Source organism: Myzus persicae, unplaced genomic scaffold (assembly GCF_001856785.1).
Source record: "Myzus persicae strain clone G006 unplaced genomic scaffold, MPER_G0061.0, whole genome shotgun sequence".
NCBI classification, from domain to species: Eukaryota; Metazoa; Arthropoda; class Insecta; order Hemiptera; family Aphididae; genus Myzus; species Myzus persicae.
Window position 1 is genome coordinate 439,399 of NW_019101047.1, and position 22,007 is coordinate 461,405.

The window sequence follows — 22,007 nt, forward strand, 5'->3', positions numbered from 1 at the left end:
ATGCCAATAAAAACAATAATGATATTTTGCTTTCGTATTATTTAGGGCTGCCGCGAATAGATGGCCGGAAATCTCTCATCCCGGAAACGATTCCAGCCGTGCCGGTAAATATTATTTATTATTTTTTTTCTCCGAAATAGCGTAGTTAACCGCGCCGAGCCCGAAAAAAAAACAAAAAATCGTCACGATGGACCGCTGCCAAGCCGAATTCTGGCGAAATGACGTAATTCGAATGCACGTTAACGCACACAAAATACCGTGCATATAGACTCGGTCTGGCCTGTGAATAATAATAATTATAATAATAGTATTATATACCTAACTCACACCAATCCATAGCCAGAGAATACATGTCCTCGGATACATACGTGACGTCGATCGATCAACGGACAGATGGGTAAGTCATCGCTCGGATTTGTGTACATTTGGGGCTTGACAACAATACTGTTGCACGCGATGCGATTTACTGCTACAATATATTGTTGATTTTGTGTACTTCGTGCAATTTTAATATTATGTTACTATATATATTTTAAAGGCAGTAATGTCATTTCAGAATTTTGTGTTAAATACAAAACGATTAACCATTGGCCAATAACCATAAGAGCCGCTCTCAAAATTGGTAAGTACTCTTTTTAAATTGAAAAAATGTTATACAACATTAACCGATATTATAATTGAATAATTGATTGTTTCTTTCTTAATAAGAGTGACGGCGAGTAGAAACATACATAATGTAAATAGTTAAAAGACAAGCAACACTTTTTTCCTTGAAACTTCAGAAGACAATTCAATTAAAAAGGCGATTCTTTTATTTACAATTTACAATAAATATATTTTTATCTAGCTACCTAATAGAAACATTTAAATTTAAAAATACTCTTAGTATCACCTTTACCAATAAAAAAGAACATCAAATATCAAAATGTTACGATTTGTGTTAAAAAAGGCGTCAATCAAATATTCAATAACAAATTTAAACATCAGCCGTGGTGGAATGAACAGCCTTGCAAATGAACCGCTCTGGTTAGAGTATTGGAGGGATATAAATATAAAATAATATTCGCGGTATCAATATTCCTTGTATACCGAATATACCGATTCTTACGGTTTGATGATTAATTATAATAATATCCGAACATATTATATAATTCCGAAGACTTTAATATCAAGTATCGATAATTATTCTCGATTCCGACAATATTCAATATTATTAGACGTAGTTTAGTATTGTGTGTTGTGAGTCTTGTGACTTATTATTATTGCTAATTTTATTATTATACAGCTACGGTGGATGAATAGTTTCGCAAAACTGTGCAGAAGAGCGATGGAGATTCTCGTGAATCGAAGAGAACGATATCTTTACTTTTGTGCGTTTTGAATAATATTATTCTATCGTTATATGCCTATATCCCAGAAATCGGCCGAACCACACGATTCGGAGAACCTGTGTGGTCCATCCCTATTGTCAACGTGGTATTATTTTCATTGGAAAAATATGCCAAGACCTCCTCCGACAATCATACTCGTGTCCCACACCGGTAACCGCATCCGAACGCCCGCGCATAATAATATATTATATAACCTATTCGAACCGGGACGTGGTTTGCTGGTAGGTTAACAGTGGTTTTTGTGCTCTTATCGTTAGTGAATAATAATATTATAATAATTGAAACATAGCACGAGTAAACGAAATATAATACCAACAAAGGCGACGACGACGCGCCGTTGATGTTTGCACAAATCTCGTGGAACGCCTTTTATTATGGGTTTGTATGAACAACAACCCCTTTCACGGATATTATTTATCATTATTATTATTATTATTATGATGTTATGCGTGTTACTGCCGTCCGACGTTAATAATACATAGGTAATATTTTTGGAGACTATACGCACAACAGGTAACCCGAAATCGAAATCCCGAAAATTATTATACGGAACGGTAATAATTTTTAAACGCAGAGCGATTACGCGAGTATAATAATTATATGTGATTATTAAAATACATCAAACACGAAACCACAAGTTCGACTATATAGGGTTCATGACGAGAGCCCACGATAAAACGGTTTCATTTGCTGGGTTTAATGAACGTTTCTCCGATTTACAAATGATTCCAATATCGACTTAGTGCCATTAGCATATTATTACTGCTATACCTATATTATACCGTAATCAGTGTGTGAATACGGGGAATCGAGCATAATATATAATATGAGATTTCGCCGTCGTAATTATAACTCCAACTGCCGCATACGGTTTGTCGCAAAATAATAACATACTAGGTACAGCGGTTTCGACGAATAAGCAAGCGAAAACACATCCAAGTGAATTTCTGTTGAAAACTCATAAACGTAAAATGTATTAATTAATTCGAATATTTTGTTAAACATAATATCAACGAAAATATCGTAATGTATAAATTTTTTTTATAAAATTATGGCCAGGAATTTTAGGTTTGAAAAACGCTGAAATATTACATTGCTAATATTCTCTGAAAAAAAAAATACAAAATATTCACATAGTATTCTCTTAAAAATGAGAAAAATATATTTTCTTATGCAAAAATAATTCATGATCACAAAATATGCTCGAATATGTTAATTTAAATTGTTATTTTATTGATAAATGATATTAAAACATCTGTAAAGGTAGGTCTCGAGATTAAAATTACAATAATAATAGAAAATTAAAACTATACACAAGTATTTTTTTCTCAGAATTTACAAGGTATCATGCAAATGAAACGGAATGTTCCCTTACCACCTAGGATAATCTCAAATATTTAAAAAAAACTTTTTCCAGTTGAACTTCGCGTTGAATGAATCGTTCACAATTTAAAATATTGTAAAACTGGATATTATTATAATACGCTGTAAATTATAAATAAAAAAACCTAAAAATCCAGATTTGGGTTAATATGGTTCAATTAAAGACAGATAAAATATTATCCATCTTGCGTGTCGACGTACTATTCACACATTTCGAAATTATGTAAGCTCAAAATAGTATAATGTTTAAAAACAATAATATTACAATATGGAAATACTGTATACATAAGGATATACATTATTGGAAAAAACGATGTTAGCATTTTTCGAACACCGTTCGATTCGCTCGCCAGTAATATCTTTTTCGAATAAACTATTTTAATTATTTCTACTGATCCACTGATGACCACGTACGGCATATCATAATATGTACACGAATCAAGACCTTCTGGATCAACTTTTATGATGGTGATATGAAATAGGAAAAAAAACAAGTACGTTTCAGGTAGGCACTGTGTAATGTAATAGAGATCTATGATTTACCGTTTCATTTATTTATTATATGTTGTTTATCGCCACCGTTTTTTTTATCCGTTTACGTGCAACAACATACAATATTGTTATTACGTAGTGTGTAAACAATTTCGCTTTCCGATATGTTTTTTTTTCTGTTGCGGTTCTTTCTATTGACACGGATCCTATGGCGTTCGGTTTCAAAGGGACGCATGCGGCTTTAGAGCAATATTTGATTTGGACGTACAAGTACACATACGCGTAACTGTAAGGAAATAGTCTGGGGAGTTGTCGTGATGTTTCGAATAAAAAGAATCCCAGAACGTCTCGTTAAATGTATTTCCGTATCGCTTAGTTTTTTTTTCCCGGGTTGCTATCACGCCGTAGTCACTACATAATATATTATAATATTAAATATATATGCCGTCGTTTTAAAAAAATCGAACGCCGATTGGTTGACGAGACTATAAATCCGCTAAGTTTCCGTTCGGATGAATAATAAAAAAAAAATCAACTCGACCACTACAACTTTCAAGGGTGGTTGGGTGGGGGGGTGGTAACCATAAATTTTGACGGAAAACTTTGCGCGCTTTTATTTTTTATTTTTATTTTATACGCACTCAGACCGATCCGACGGCAATTGTCCCATGTGCTCCGCTTCTGCACACATAACACACTCGCAACAATGTGGGTTTACCAAGCTCTTCTGTCTTTTGTCCGTCCGTCCGGCAGTGATGAACGCCTAATGAGGCTGGTGAACTTTTTCTCCATTGTTTGCGAGAGACAAATCGTTCGGCCCTCGAGATAAACAAAAACGGTGGCGGAAAGCGTAAGCGATTTCTGCGCCCTCTGTACAGAGTGAGCCAATTGATTCAGATAAAATCGCATATGCGCCAAATACCCACACACCGCGAAGTGCTAAGTAGTTATAATGCAACCATAATCGATAGACCTATTAACTATGGACCGCGCATAGAGAGAGAAATCATAAGTGGATTTTGAGCAAAAGAGACCGAGTTGGAATTCATGAAAAAACAATATTATATATTCTATGATAAATTGTATTATCAATGTTATCATATGTTGACAACCGGCCTTAATAGGTCTATGATGCAACCACAGTGGCGCCGAAGTCAATATTATTAATAACTCATCGATGTAGACGACTACCACACACTATACACGTTATCCTCCAGAGACCTTTTTGGATTTAACTTTTGAATGAAATCGCTTAAAAAAATTTTATATTTTTATCTCAATAATTTATTCAGCATATACATAAAATGTATGTTTTCTACTTAAGTTGTGTCGTTCTTGCACTAAACGTTAATATAGGTTAACTATTATATGGTTAATAATTTACTAATTTAATTTCAAATGACTCATAGGTAAAGTGAACTTTTTTTAAAAATTATGATGCACTATAATAGTATAATGAGTCATTGTATAAAAAATAATTATTAATCATCCAACATTCAACTACCCTTCAAATTGTTTATGTATTGGCGTGTTGCTGAAGCTTTCACACAGGAAAGCCGCCACTCACATCGATTCAAATATAATGATTTAAGATATAATATGATCTGTTATATTAGTTTATTACTAATCTTTAGATCGTAGAACTATTAACATAAAGTGAATGTCCAATGTGTGTCAGGTTCTAGGTAGATAACAACTGACCACTACCTGGCATCCACCCACCCATGGCTTATATGGCGATCGCGACACATGAAAATAGGGATCAGTACAGATAATATGTAAGTACCCTGCTAAGGTATAAAAAATGCCACGAGGCGAGATCGACCGACTGCAATCGATCAACGGGAGTATAAAAAACGAGGGACTATCAACAAGACCGTCGTCGTCATATTATTGCCGTTTAATGTCGTACGTCATCCGGGACGTATCTCGGTGTCTGAGACGTCGTTTTTTTCTCCATTCCGTTTTCCGTACAGGTAATAGGTATAAGACGACAAAAAAAAACCCGAACAAAACGCGAAACGGACTGTTTGTTTATTTTTTTTCGCTGTTCCCACCGAGTGACGAACGAGCGCTGTGAAACAATGACGGACGTCAGACACATAATAATAATAATAAAAATAATAATAGCGATAATAATAATTATTAAAACATATTATATCGTCGGTAATAAATCACAAAGCTATATTATATTATTATTTTATTATTACAGCTCGTGTATTGTACTTGAACGTGTCCGTCGGCGGTGTTCCGAGAGCACGACTGGTCGATTCGTCTCGGGACACCTATATATATATATATAGTATAATACCGCCGTCGCATTCGTGGGACGCTGTCAATAATATGCGCTATATTTTAATAAATTAGTATTATCATTGATTATAAATACTATATAGTACGTCTTATAACCAATGGTATTATAATATATAGGTATAATAACTCAATAATATCATATACCAACTCACACTCGGGTCATGATAATATCGTAAAGCCATGTTCCGCGGGATTTCGGTCCGATTATATTATTATTATTGTATAATTTGTATTGTATTTAAACAGCACGCAGAGCATTTTGACCTGTCGTGTATTTTATTATTATTGTGTTTGTCGCTAATTGGGGCACGCTGTATAATATTATACTAATATACTATACGCACTGTATCCTGTACATACTGCGTGCATAATCGTATATATTTAGACGGGAGTGATGGTGTAGCCGGCTCGACCGCGGAGTCACGCGATTATAATATATTAGTACGATATTATTATGAGTGTACACAAGTTGTAACTTTATAAAACTTTCCTATACGGACGGCGGCGGTGTATGAATCATCACGAAAACTGCAAATCATTAAAAAATACGAACGAATACTGTTCACCGTCGAGACCTAAAGGTTGACGCCGGGTCGAGAGTATAGCATGCTACGATGTGGTACACATTTTAATATTATTATTATTTATACGACATCGAACCATAAATTGCATATTATTAGTATGTTGCATTTCTGCGCTGCAGTAAAAATGTGGTACTTAAACCTGACAAAAAATATCATAATCGTCTATATAATATAAAATAACTAATAAGTCTATATCGATAATGAAATCATTATTTGAAAGTACATTATACATATATAATTAAATATATATTATCTGAAAATTGTTTGATAAAAAATTATTTTTATGTTGTTTAAGCAACACATATTAAATATTAATTGATCCATAGAACAAAAACTTTTATAATTTATAATATTAATTTCTGTATTGTTGTTTACTTTTGGCTTAAATGGCAAGCACACGGTACTATATTTAATTATACATATTATTAATTTAATTAGTGTGTTTTATACACATTTTTAATACGGATTTTGGCATTGCCATATAGTGAACAAACAAGGAATTCAAAATTTCGACTAAAATATTACATTTAGAAAATTATTTTTCACATTAAACATTTGTGTTTTTTGTTTTAACATATTTTTTAAAGATTAAATGGTGTATGGGCGTCAGGCCACAAAGATTTTTTAAGCATAATAATTGTCATGAAACAACATAGTCTAATAGGTAGACATTTGAAGTCCACACAATTTTTTTCTAACGTCACAAACTACAATATACGTTAGTTGAAAAATATTATGTCTCGTGTCGTAATAAAATAATAGTGAACATTAAAACATCTAATAAAAAAAATCATCATTAAAAAATATTGTGTTTAATCGTTTGTGGTTGTACAACATTTTATGGAATTAGTTCGTCGAAAATAATAATTAAATTGCACTTTGACATCATTATATTGATACTTGATTGGAATTTTTAGTTTACAATGTTTACATCAAACAACATTTGCCGCTTTAAAAGGAAAATAACAATAAACAGACTTATGTCGAAGCTTATACGTTTTGAACTTAAAATCGTACAATCACGTTTACGGGGCGTATAATTATATAACAGTATGTATTGGCGTATTGCATATTAATATGTAACATTATAGAATGCAGGTTTCGGGCAACCACTTGTATAATCATTCGAACTGAACCCCGCGGCCTGGTAGTATGGTACAGAAATACATTATACGCATATCATAATAATATATTATACTGCAGTTGTAATTTTTGAATCTATATTTCGTATACGATGTCATTAAAATGACCTTATGATTAATTAATAACAATTTATTAATTCCGGTCTGATAATAAATCCCGGCGGATACCACACGCGTAATACGCGTATGCGGAGCGACAATATCGCATATTATACATATGTCTGTGTGCACACACTCACATAATATAATATAATATAAGCAGATAAAAACTCGGATCGTAGAAAAAAATAAATAAAAATTACGTCCGAGGACCGTGGGTCGTTGACACTCGGTCCCTATCCGTTCTTTTGTTTCAAGTCCGGAGGAGAACGCTGCTTTGAAGAATGCGTCGCGGCAGCGGTGGAGGCGGAGGAGTCGTGACGCGCGGGGAGCGGGGGACGACGGCTGCGACCGGCCGGCCGGCGAGCGCGTAGCAGCAGCAGCAGCGACTGTAATATACACACACGACTCCCCCACCGTGTACGACGTCGAACAGGTGTTGTTATTATTATTATGATTATGGTTATTATTATTGTTGTGTTTTCTTCACTCACCTTGACTCATCAAAAGGAAACGGAGTGACGCTGAGAAATCGACTGGAAAACAACAGTGTTATCCGTATCACCGCTGCCGTGGTGTGAGACTGCTGATGGAACACGCACGCGAGCGCTGCCGCGAAACGGATATTATTTAAAAATGCGCTTGTCGTGACCACGGTATTCCAACAATATCTTCTTGACGATTACGTTAAAACGGATACCGGTCGACAAAAAAAAACTCTTTTGTTTACAACAACAATAACAACAGCAACAACAATAAAAGTATTATACTATAGTGTTAATTCGTACGGGGATCACAAGGGACTAGAATCGGTTGAAAAAATAATTTATTAAAAATTAAAAAATAATAACGTTTTATAATATATATAAGTACCGCGGAATAATTCGTTTTTGTATCTACGTACTAGTCGGAATTAATGCACTCGCGACGACTACTGTACGGTTGTTGTTGTGAAGTTTTTTGTCTGAACAAAGTCTGTGCGCACTTATACGATAATCACAATATTTATTTATTGGACGAACGTTGTGTGTGCAACTTTCGGACGCGCGCTCGGTCTCTCGCGTTGGGAACGACTAAATCGGCGTGAGCGCACACGACAACTGCTTGCCGGCGGCGTTGTTTTATCCGACGGGGTCCCTGCCGCCGCCGCCGCCTCTGCCACCCCTTTTTCATTTCTCGGAGGGGAAGAGTCCATCCACGCGTTCCCCGCTCGCCCGTCCGAACGCTCGCCCGCCCACCCCTGTAACGCCGCGGGGCGGGAAAAATATTATACCCGATTTTGAGGATCCCTCCCGTTGCCACCGCCACCGTCACACCAGCCGGCCACGGTACGGTGGCCGGCCACCCACCCCTGTGCAGCGGTGGCGGCGGCGCTCTCCCCTAAAGGGTGCTTTGGGCGAGGGTGGCGGCGGTGGCGGTGGTTGCGGCGGCGGTGGGGTGGAACGATCGCGCGCGCGATTGACAGGGACACGCGGCGGCGGTGGCGGTAGCGCGGCAGGGCGTCGCGCCGGGGGAACACCGCCGCATCTAGACTGGTTAGGGGTGCGCGCGCGGTCGATACGCGAAACCATCCCCCTTATCGCCGCCGTCTCTCCCTCGTCACTCGCACACACCCGACCGCCAACGGTTATCACCGTGCTTTACACTTTTTTTCGCATATTTGTATTTTATTTCTCTTCGTTATTTTCCCTACGCCCGACGGATAGACTAACTATATCACTCCTCCTATTTTATACACATGATTATATCACGGATATGCTGTATGCACGCAGACTACGGGGTCGCCGGCGGAAGAGATATACTTTCGTGTTTGATGTACTTCCGCCATCCAAGCTATATACCGCACGTTGTTCCGGTCCGACCCCGGTATAACAGTGTTGCACGATCGTCGTCCGACGTTTAGGCGATTTTCCCCATGAAGTTGCGTATACGATTTTGCCCGTTGTAGTCGCGCATTTTATTTACATAGAATATCATACGTATGTAAATACGTTTAATATAGATACATGCGCGCAACATGTGTACTGCGGCTATACAAATTACAATAATGAGGTTGTTTTTCGGATTTTATAGTTAAGACATTTTTTGGTTACGATAAATCTTCTGCACGCGCTACGCACACATAATGTTTGTATATTATATATTATACATATACATTATACATTATATTTTAATATACCTACGTGGCTACGCCTATATATAATAATTAATAGGTCTCGACGGTTGTAGAAAAATAAAACACACTGTCATATTATGTTTACACGCAATAAAAAGTGGCAACTGTTGTTTGTCGGTTTAGGGATTTAAACGCGGGTTGGATGTGTGGCGACAATCATTTGGAGCATGTTGGTGCTCTGAATGTATACTACAATGTATATGTATAGCATAATAGTTTATATAATATAATACTATTATATATTTTGTGCTTATACTGTTTGCCCAGAACGGACGAAATTCTTATATCATAATATTGTCTGTTATATATAGCTGCAGCTTGCAATGCACACCAGCGATTTGTTACCGACACCGCTCGTTTGAAATTGTACAACAATTTATAAATGTCGCATAATATATACTTATGGTTATTGAATTCGATTTGACAATGTGTGTGCGTTTAAATAGTGTATTATGTACGTGCTCCGGGTTATCAATAACCGCATCGTTTAGCTCCGAGCTATGACAGCTGAAGAGCTACAATAGTGCGAGCATAATATTTTTTTTCAACTTCTGTAGCTTCTCGATTAATCACTATATAATCCCTCACCGTCGCAGCGTGGTAGATTTATTGAAACGTGTTGAAGTTGTGAATAGAAAACTAATGGCAGCGCAAACCAGGGCCTAAATTGCCGTATAAATTGTTTATATCTTGAATATTGTTATGCGAGGCTATTATATAGGCACGTATACATCATATACATATAGATAGTCTCACATAGTCACATCGCCGTACATATATATATTATATTGCACACGAATAAAAATACATTAATAATTGAGGTGTTCTCACAATACAATCAACAAGTGACTAAACAAAGAACGAAATGGTACTTCTAACGATTATTTAGCTATTTAAGTGAATACTGATGTATGTATGCACATCGTTTATATCGCATATACTTAAGACGTACTTATACAGCGGACACGTAATATATTCGATGACACGCAAGAGACAATAATAGTAATAGTTTTATTTAATGAAGTATATTGCAATCGATCTTTCAAATTTTACAGTTGTCTGCAGTCGGTTATATTTCAAAAGGAAAAAATATCGTTTTTATAGTATTTACCATATACCTACCATTTTTCTATTCAACCTATACTCTGAAATATTAATGTTATTTTTTTTCATACATTTTTTAAATGAAAATAAGCCCTCGATATTCCTTAAACCACCTGTGATGGGTCATGGTTTCCCTGTCAGCAGGCGAAAACATAGTGATGGCCTTATATAATATTATTATGCGGCGAATTGTTTATCAAATAAACGACATTCATGACCTAAATATTTATTATTTTTAAAATCTATAAGGCCAAAACAGGGCTTTTAACTCAATTTTTTCTCGATTTACATTGTCGACAATGATAATTGAACATAATACATGATAATATAATTTATAATTCAATAATGTAGGTATTTAAAAAAGTTGTAAAAATCGTGTTTCAAATATAGGTACACCAAAAATATGACAGTTTAGTAGGTAAGTATACGATAAAAATAATCGGTCAGCATAATCAAACAGAGGAGACAAAGGGATTGTTTTTGAATGCAAAATAAATAAACTAACCACTGAAAATATGTTGTGGAACAAGTATTCAAAATTAAGTATTCGTTGTATACCTTTAATTGAAATTAAAAATCATTTTACTCAAATAATGTCAAAGATGTTTAATATACAAAAACAAAAGATTCCTACTTTTTGTTCCTGTAAGCCATCTATTTTTGCTCGATACAAGACAAACAAAATGCTTCCTGCAGACCAATTTCATAATTATTCATTACTGCAGTAATTACTCATTACTCATTACACCTTATACACCAACTAAATATATTAACTTGTTATGGATAGGTACTATATGATAAATGAGGTAGTTTACGCTTTTGAATATTAAAAATTAATCATTGAAATATTCATGTTTAATTTGAATATTCCATTAATTTTTAATTGACAGAAGAGTAGTATTTAACTAACTATACTTGAATTTACGCTTAAAATATTTTAATTCATTTAATCCATTTTATGTATAAATTGTACATAATTATTGTAAAATAAATTATATATATTATATTATGTGTAATGTGTATGAGCGTAGAGAATGATTTATAATTAAAACTTAATTAATTTTACTATTTTCTGAATTACTGAATGATTTTAGCCTTTAGAATAATATAATATTATACACATAGTACATTTCTAAATTTGCTTCATATAATAATAATATTGATTATACATAATTTGAAAATACTACTCTTATTAATTGATTTGAATAATGTAATAATATTTATTGATTGACATTATAAATAGTGGTAATTTTCACTATTGTATGACTTGATCTAGTTTTGTTATTTTTATTCATAGCACTAAAGCTAAACTGGTGAAATGACAATTTTAGACTTTTAGGTCTTATATTATAATCAATGTAGAAAACCCAAACGTATTTTTAGGTACTGACTACTGTCTACTGTACTTTCAATAATCTTAAATCTATAAAGGTATCAAAATAAATTAACTCTGAGAACAAGACAGTTAATAGTAGCAAAAATATAATAATTAAAAGCCTTGATTGGTTACTCAAGTCATGGAAAAAAAATTAGAAGACGACGCCCTTGCTATAATCGTTTATTTAAAATGTTTGAGGAACAATCTTAATAATAACAAATAAGTTACAAAAAACCAATTTACTTACAATTTCATTCAACTCAAATATCACCATCGTTCACATGAGCCATAACGTTTTTAATTTATTCTTGGATTAAATTTTTTTTTTTCATTTTACTCTAGTTATAAGAAACAGAAAATAAAAACCAGTTTTTTTTTTAGAAAGCATAAATAATTTTTGGGTGGCCAAAGTTCCATCGCCCTCTAAGTATGTCTGTATATTAGTAATGACCTTAACGAATTATGAATTTTAATCCCACTGTACTCCTATTCAGCCTGTTGGCCATATCATATTATTACACAGCTTGACGAAGGTGCTCGTACGCATCGGCTGTATAGTATCGATTTATTTCTATGCCGTGTTTTATTGTATAGTTTTTCTTATACAGCCTGATCTGAGTTCAGTGTTATATTTTATAATACCCGCCTATTATAGTAATGATTGTGATTATATTAGAATGTATTAAAATGATTATTATATACCTAGTATTTTTTGTTCGCTTACAGAATACGGTATTATTCTCATTACCAGACACCAGCATCATAATACCTGCGTAGGTGTATGTGTAACATTTTAGTGTCCCTGTACCATATCTAGTATTACTAAATAATTTATACACTTGAACTGCTCTGGAAATCTAATTTCAGGGATTATACATTATTAATAATCCTTTATAAATAAATTATAATATACTACAGCAGTCTTCTATACGTGAATAACATAATAGTATAGTAGACTATTGTAATATTGTACAAGTAGCTGTTAGAATGGAGTTAGGTATACTAACTAAAACATTGTATTAATTTTTTCATTTTAGAATAAACATGGTAGATGGTATTATAGAAATATAATTATCCTTACAACAACCTGTACTGGATAAATAAATTGTGCTTGTATATAATGTATATATTATGATAATAACCTTCTCATTAGTCATTAGGCTCGTATTAAATGTTGTTTATTGAGTAAAAAATACAGCTGCAGGTGGTCACTAAAAATCATTAGCAGCGACAAATGACTAATGAAAATGTCTATGTTGATATTGACGATGTGCTCGAGGCTCGTTAATACTTCATTAACTAAGTTTACGAATACAATTATTTAATATTTATTATATGCATCTGAATGTTTTCGAAATGGTATTTAAACATAATACCTGTGTATAATGGAGGCGTACAATCAAATAAATAATATTGTCTACATATAGTCTTAAACGTAGTACACTAGCGTAATGATCGTTATCGAAAAATGAGAAAAATTTTAGATTCGCATAGCAGTTTTGATGTAGGTAGGTACAGGCGAGTTTAGACCGTCTCCTCGATGTATTTCGAGATTATAATTCAGAATACCCGATTAAATGACTAATAAATTACCTTGTTAGTGGTCGGGAAATTGAACAGAACAAGTACACTGCAAAGGCAATAGTGGTGTGTACAACGTTACTTTATCTAAATGTTGGGTCATTTGTTTTCAATTTCTGATAGTGGGCTATTGACAAATTACCGTCGTCAGAGATAAACACACTCGTATTTCGAGCATACAGCAGAGCTATATAATAAAATAATGCATGCTATATTTTCGTGCCGGTAATTTTGTTTACCCGTGGCACTTCTACGAGTAAAAATATTATTCTCGCGTTTCGAAAAAAAAAAATCAACGAGTAACTGATGAGAGGAATCTACTCGATCCTAATAGTGCGATAGTTGTTATTATGTAATTATAATTCTTTAAAAAAAAATATATATAAAAAAATTGATCGTATTGTCTACATATATACACCACTTGGTTAATATAATATATTAAACTATCTAGTATTAATGTATTATATTTGTATATAATATATATTATAATGTAATAATCATGCGCTGACGCGTGTGAACATCCGATTTCGTGCGTTATTTTTTCCAAGGTTAACCGTAGGACGATCGAGTTAATTTCATATAGAAAACCCGTAAAATCAGAAATCGAGATAATCGTAGCGGGTTTCAACCAGATCAGACTATAATGTTACAATATATTATTATTTATTATTATTATTATTATTATGGTATCACGTGGCCGCACAAACGATGTTTAATTATTATCGGGGAGGGAAATTCGTCGAGGTCTCGACGGTCTTGTATTTTTTTTTTTAATTTTTCGTCACAACCGATAACGGACAAAAACAGATATTGTACCCGAACCCATATGCAATTAACACACAAAAGAGTTCCTTTAGAGCTGCAGATATTTAAGGGAAGATCAAAATATAGCGTTCTCTAGAATATTAAAGTTCAACACATTCTTCGATATTATAATACTACTTAATAATAAAGTCTAGTATGCAATTATAATTGTGTATGTGTGTAAAGAGTTTACACGCCATACATCGTGCAGTTGTTACGACCGCGTGCGGTGTTTACAGAAAACTGTCACGTTCGGCGGGCGGTGAAATCGAACTTCGAACGCTCAGCGACCGCACCAAATCGACCGTGCGCCGGACACGTATTTCCGAAAGAAAAAAAAAACGATGGAACGAAAAAATAAAATAATAATAAAAACGACTATACATTTTAAACCCGTCGCGTATGCACGTTCAATTCCATTAGGCCTCCAATGCGACCCACCGGGGACATTATATTAATACTATCATCATTATTATACATTACGTACTCGCGTTTTCCACCACCTGTCAAACGAGGAGCGCGCCATCACATATTATGTAAATATACAAAAATTGATGGTATAAAATAATAGTACAAATGATATTATTATATTTGTCGACCGCCAACGCGTGTGCACCTAGGTACTTTTCGCGCACACGGAAATTACATTTATTATTGTTTATTTTAAAACTGTATGGACGGAAAGTTCGCAGTCGTGGTATTTTTCTTGTCGACAGCTGTTGTTATTATATACTGTCCGCATAGCGGAAAAAGTTCGCGGCGATGGACGATGAATACGGTACACGTGTTATTAATTATTATTTGTTTTTTTATGCTTTGTTATTGCCTATTGGGTTATATGTGAATAATAAAAGTTTTTTTTCGTCAAAATGATCGTTCGAAAATTAACAATACAAGTACTCGGAGTAGGTTGGATCGTAAATTGTAGACGAATCTAATGAAATATAAAGATAATATTCTTATCGCCGCGGTCTTGAACCTTTTTTGTCGGACGTTTTGCTGCAATTATAGTTAAACAATTTTAACGTTGGCGGAGAAGAATACGTATGGATGATTTCGATAATAATATGTATGTCTTCAAAGTATTATAGTTGAAATTATATCATAAATCATAACGTTATTCTGATATTATTATCTTGAAAAATTTGCAAAACATTTTAACCCGAACGAATGTCGTCGTCGTTATTCAGAGGAAATGTGAAATAAATCGATTTCGAACACCAAATGATTAAAAACGAATATCGTTCAGAGTGTGCACATCCGATTGTGTGCAGTCGAACACGAGTCGATGAACCGCATTCATATTTTGTGCAATAATTTCCTTACGGCTTACTTATTTTATTATAATATAGTATTATTTATTTTTATTTTGATGTGCGCGACTGAACGAGTTTATCAACGCGCAATGAATATAATATAAAAGCTCGGGCAATAATTGATATCGATATTCGACAGCGTAAATCGCGAATTAAAAATCGATTTAAATTAATGACAATGGATGGAGCGATCTGCGAAATAATAATTAATCGGTAGGTCGTAGGTATTATGCGTGTATAGCTCGCGCGGCACGTAACCTTCGTGACGTGCGATTTATACTTTAACAGATACACCTAAAATAATAATAATGATATATATTAACAATTCGAGTTTCACCATCTTTTTCCAGACATCTCGGCGGCGGGCATGTTGAGATCGTGCGATCAGTCACATGCTGCAGAGGTCATCGTTAATTTATCAATATATAATAAACATGTAAATTAATATCAAAGTAATTTTTTTTTTTGAGGCTTTACTTTTCGATCGATACAATAATCATAATATGCCGGACGTCCGGACGACCGTGATTATTGTTGATTTTAGCCGACTAACCATTGTAACCATTACATCCTAATCCCGTACACGTATGTTATACATAGGTAGGTAGATACTTCGGTGGACGGTCACCCAAAAAAATGTATGTGCATGACGTCTGTTGTACCGCTAAGTACAATGAGAGGCGATGTTAGTAAAATCACGCTGGAGTATATTATTAATATTTCCTTTTTTTTTTTTAAGCAAATACAAATTCGATGTACTTATAATCGTCTTAGCTTTAATAAATTATATATTGTATCATAAATACAATCAATAATTGTATTATATTACGACAGCGTTATATGCCATAGTCGTTCTGAAATTAATTGTCACCCGTTTTGGATGCCGGGAGAGCGCGTGCGCAATTTATTTTCGACGAGACAGAAAGCAATCTCGTACTTCAGTAAACAATGTATAATAATATTATGTATTATATAGACGGGTTTGATATTGTCTTTCATTTACCTCTCCCCAATCGTACTCCGAGGTGTATCAGTCAAAAGTTTAAAACGTAAACCGCGACGACGACGATAACAACAACAACAACAACAACAACAACAACAACAACAACAACAATGTATAGGTAATAACGGCGGTGTTTCGATCTATATATATTATATTATACGCATCATAGCTCACCTATACGCTTGTGTATTATATCTTATAATATTATTTTATGGTCTAATTATTATGCAGATTATAATATCATGGGCTATCGGATACAAAATATAATGGTTGGTAAAATTCAAAAAATTGTTGCCGAACTTGGAATAGTTACTATTGACAGAATTGATTTAACATTGACATTGAACAAATCAAATTAGTCTTGGATCTAACAGCGCCACGGTCTTCGAACCTTGAATGAGTACAAGGACCCCTCCGGGCGACTTAATTTTCGCATACGAGTTTTTTCCTCCCGTAATAGCTGTGCGTATACTGCAAAATACTACACGATATTCATAGTTCATACTTCATACTATATTCAGTTCCGTTCGCGCCAAAAACAAGGACGTATTATAAATTCATTATTTCACCCCTCCTTCGAGATGTTTATTTTTATAATAGTAATATTTCTAAAATTGCAGAAAACATATTTTGTCTCAAAGCGTGGTTCGTGTCGAGGTTACTGTATCGACTAAATAAAATGTACCACCACCTCAGTACGTCGGGTACCATACGACCGAAACTATATTTAATTATTTTTTTTCAATATCAGTCTGTCAAGTCAATATCCGCCTTCCCCCGTCTACCGTTTGTCTATCGTTATTCGCGTGGTACGGCACTTGGATCAAATACTACCTACATTACGTTGTTACATAAAGCCAAAGTTACGTTATCTACATTTCCGCGAAATACAGGACTTTGCGAGTTGTTTTCACCGAAAATCAAAACCTTAAAACACATTCCAACTACCGATACACCTATACTATTAAATTCACGGAACTTAAATTTAAATTAAAAAATGTTTTTAATTTATACAAATAAACCAAATGGACTAGTAATTAATATGCATTAATCTGCAGTCTTGGTTCATAATATTTACGCTTGGGCTTAAAAATATTTAAATTTAAATTTGAACTTAATTTGTCTACTTATTATTTTTTCATCGTATAATTTGATGTAGTTTTAGTTTTTAAGTGGATTGTTTTAACTAAAACCGACTCTTTTGTGTATAAAAAGTTCTTTACGATTTGCACAAGTGTTTTAGAAATAATTATTATAAATTTTATAGTCAAATTCATTAAAATTGTAAATGTTGATTTTTTTTAATCATTAAATAAAAAAAAAAGTTATTTACAATAAAAATGTATACAATTGTTATCTTATTTTAATGTATCTTTTAAATTGATTCAATCCACACTTTTAAAGCAAATAAAAAAATATACCAATTACACGCTCGCTCATAGAGAAAAATGGTAAATTCCGTGAAATTTCCACCAAAGTCGAGTGAAGTGAAACTGTAGTGTCTAATACAAAAATCACTGAGCCGAAATTTGTTTTTTTTTTTACTAATTGTTCTCATTTATAAGAATCATATTTTTGAAGGTAAGACACAGGAAGATTAATTGATTTAAAACAATCAAGGTATTTTGAGAAAACAACTAGCAAGGTTAATGTTTGGATTTGAAGAAACTGTATAAAGGATTTGAGGTTTTATGTATATATATTGAAATGTATCATAACAATCTTAAAAAATATAGTTTAATAATATATCCAACTATATCTTTGCATATAGACACCTAATGCCTAGATTTATTTCACAGATATTTTAACTCTCAAATAAAAAATTAGCTACGAATATAAATACGTTATGTACACAATATATTGTATTATCCTATATTTTCATGACATTATGTTGGTTTTAATTCTTTCGGTATTGGTTCTAAGGTCAAAATAGTTTTAAAACCTCAAATTTAAACTACACGTAGTAGAGGCCAATGAGAACATGGCCTTCAAAACATCTCGGTAAACGTTTATAAAAAAACCGAACAGAATAAAATTGAGTGATTTTATGACAACGGTCGAATACACACTATAATACGGTCTATATATACACATCTGAGAAGATATTATTTAATTTGTGGCCGAGACATCTAATAATATTATTGTTAGTTAAAATAATAATTCCTAGCAATATGTAACAAACTAATGATGGTCAATAACTAAATTATATTTTAGATGATATTCTGCAATCGGTGTTTACCTACTTGTGTATCTGTATAAAAATTCCTAGTATTGTTTTTTAACCATCAATATATCAATATATGCTTTTAAAATAATTGTTTTATTATTATTCTATAATTCTTCAGACATTAGTGAGCGGGATACAAGAATATATTATTACGTAATGAAAAAGTGTGTAATTTTAGTTCATTGTACAATTCACAAATTAATTAATTTAAGTACCTACCATGTATATTAGTTTAGTTGGATTTATGGTATTTACTATTTTCAATATTTATGGATAGAATTAATGGACGTTGGACCCGGTTGAAAGCTTATTATGCATACAGTCTGGTTAGTTAAACTGAGTAAATATTATAGGTATACGATTTAATTACAGTTGGACTTAAGTTGTGTCAGCTATTCAATATTTTAGTATTTTACTTTTAAATTTCAGTTAATTTTGAATTTACTTTTTAATGTGCAGCGTTGAGTCAATGACATAAAATGACCAGTGTTTTTCGACATATAGAAATTAAAAGCGTTACATCATTCAAATTACTTTATTTTTGTATACAACAAGGTCAAATTATGTGTATCCGTTTTCAATTCATTGGATTCGTTTTCTAAATTTTTTTTATTCAATACTTCAATATTTATATAAATATTTAAAAATTTGTCGAAGTATATCAAAATTGAAATTTGTACTTTCTAAAATCATATAATAATACCGAAATTTATGTGGTTGAGAATCTTACCAGGTTCAGTTTGGATCGTGGAAGTATGTAATCGATTAAACGAATTTTATACACTTTCAATACAATTTATATAATAATATATTATAGAATAACAAACTTGTTTTTCAATTTTTTTTCAAGTTAACAGCTTATCATTTGTAATTATAATTTAATTCTATTGCACTTATTTAAAAATAAAAATCTGTAGTTAATTTTTGTTATTAAATTCAAAATATTCAGACCGATAATATAAAATATAAACTCACCATAAATATTTTTATTTCTCAAACAGATTTATATAATTACTATACTGTACATACTATGCTATATATGCTTGTCTTAATAGAGATCCAAACCTGTGTCAGATTAAAAAACTATTGATATTGAATACTATAAATACAATAATTCATTATTACGATTATATTACCTTGGTACTTGGTAGGTAAGTAAAATATAAATATAGAATATCTGAACATATCCATATATGTATATAAGTGTAATGTGCATAACTAAATATACCTTTTTATAGTACCTATACCATACCTAGCATAAATTTGTTTTACTCACTATGAAATTGTTTTATAAGGTGTCAATAATACTTTATACTTTACGTGCTATGAATCGAGTATCTCTAGTTATCCATTATTTTACAAGTAGTTGATAATATGACTCATTAATCATCATATTTTAAATAAACAATCAACAATCGATGTTTGTTATATTATGATGGTGTAATTAAATGAATGTAGCACTTGACTCAATACACGCAATTTATTTTAAAACAATCTTTCTCTTGCTTATAATAATCAGGGTGTGCTTTCATTGGTATATATATTTTGTATAATATAAATGCATCATTAGAATACAATTTATTATGCGGCGGAAACGATATTATATATTAATTATAATTTTGTGTCTTATTATGTAGGTACGGAATAATTGATGAGAATATTATATACCCGTTTATAGTATAATATAATATATGCGAGTCAATTTTAAAAGTAAACATTGAATAAATTTCTGTTATGAAACTATAAGATATATTTATGTTAAATCACACGGAGAGAGGAAGTTATTTAAAGAGGAATTCATTTTTTCTATTTATCCTACTGCTTAAAGGATCAAAACATTTTGTTGAAAAGCTGTATATTTCTTATATTATATATGTACGTACACGACTGTGGCACCGAACGGATTTTGATTGAATTTTTATCCACGACGCATCTAGCATACCAATTGGACCTTTAGAAATGTTACCTTTTCCCTTCAAACTCTATCATTTATTGTATATATTAGATAACAGGTGTATCGATGGATTTGGTTGAATTTTCTTTTTACAAATAAAGAAACTTGCTTTATTTTCTTTCTCGAAAAATTCAAACAACTGATGATTATAAATTGATCTACATAATATTGTACGAGTTTATAAACTGAACAATTTAATTTTGAAATTTCATAAAAAATAACTATTCAAAACTAAAATGAAAATATTTATTCAAATATAGATATTTAAAAATAATCAATATTCTGGATATTCATATGAAATAATGTTGTATGTTTATACAAATATAGGACAAAAAAAGTATGCAAATAATATGTTCACCGAAAAAAGCAGAGAGGAGCAAGTTAAAGTTGTTATAATATATACTATATATATTTATATAATACAATAATTATCATATGTTATGAGCAAATATTTCAAACAAATTTAAGATATTTAAATGTATAATAATATAAATATAGATCAAATTAGAATTTAGATACAATCGTGTTTTCGAAACTTATATAATTTATTTTGTTGGTTATTTTATAATGTGAATTATGTTGAGGTTTTTTTTTTAAATTTTCTTTAGTTAGGTCAGTTTAACTAAAATGTCGTTAAGTTAAAAATATTATTCGTCTTTTGTATTTAATCAAAGGAGGTATAGATTATTTGTTACTTATTTACTATTATTGATTATTTTTTAGGCCTCCTTCTCAAAAACTTAAATTATTACTGTCTACGGAAGACATTATTATACTATAGGTACGAAAAACCAAAAGGACATAATCATCAATAATCGGAATTTATACAAAATAAATGCATAGTTATTAATTGACATCATTTTAACACTGCTCCGGATTGATACGCGTAAACAGGTTTAATTATACTATATTATAATAGTTATGTATATTATTATATTAGACATAGAAGAAGAACAAATTAACCGACAACGTATGCGACCTATATCTAATTCAGAAGTTTTTTTGATAGGTGAAGGCGGGGGGGGGGGCACTAATTAATATGAATGGTAAACGTCTGCAA

General features: G+C 32.3%; 1 protein-coding gene across 2 annotated transcripts in view; it reads right to left on the reverse strand.

Moving 5' to 3' along the window:
- The window catches only part of LOC111027516 (brain tumor protein), a 65,799-nt gene that overhangs the window by 35,363 nt on the left and 8,429 nt on the right, over positions 1-22,007 (reverse strand). Inside the window, exon 1 of one of the 2 annotated variants that reach the window (XM_022305914.1) lies at positions 7,899-8,516. The exons of the other annotated variant lie outside the window; for it this stretch is intronic. The gene's annotated coding sequence lies outside the window, so the exon portion shown is untranslated. Of the gene's footprint in view, positions 1-7,898; positions 8,517-22,007 lie in introns of those variants that run through there. 2 annotated transcript variants of the gene reach the window in all.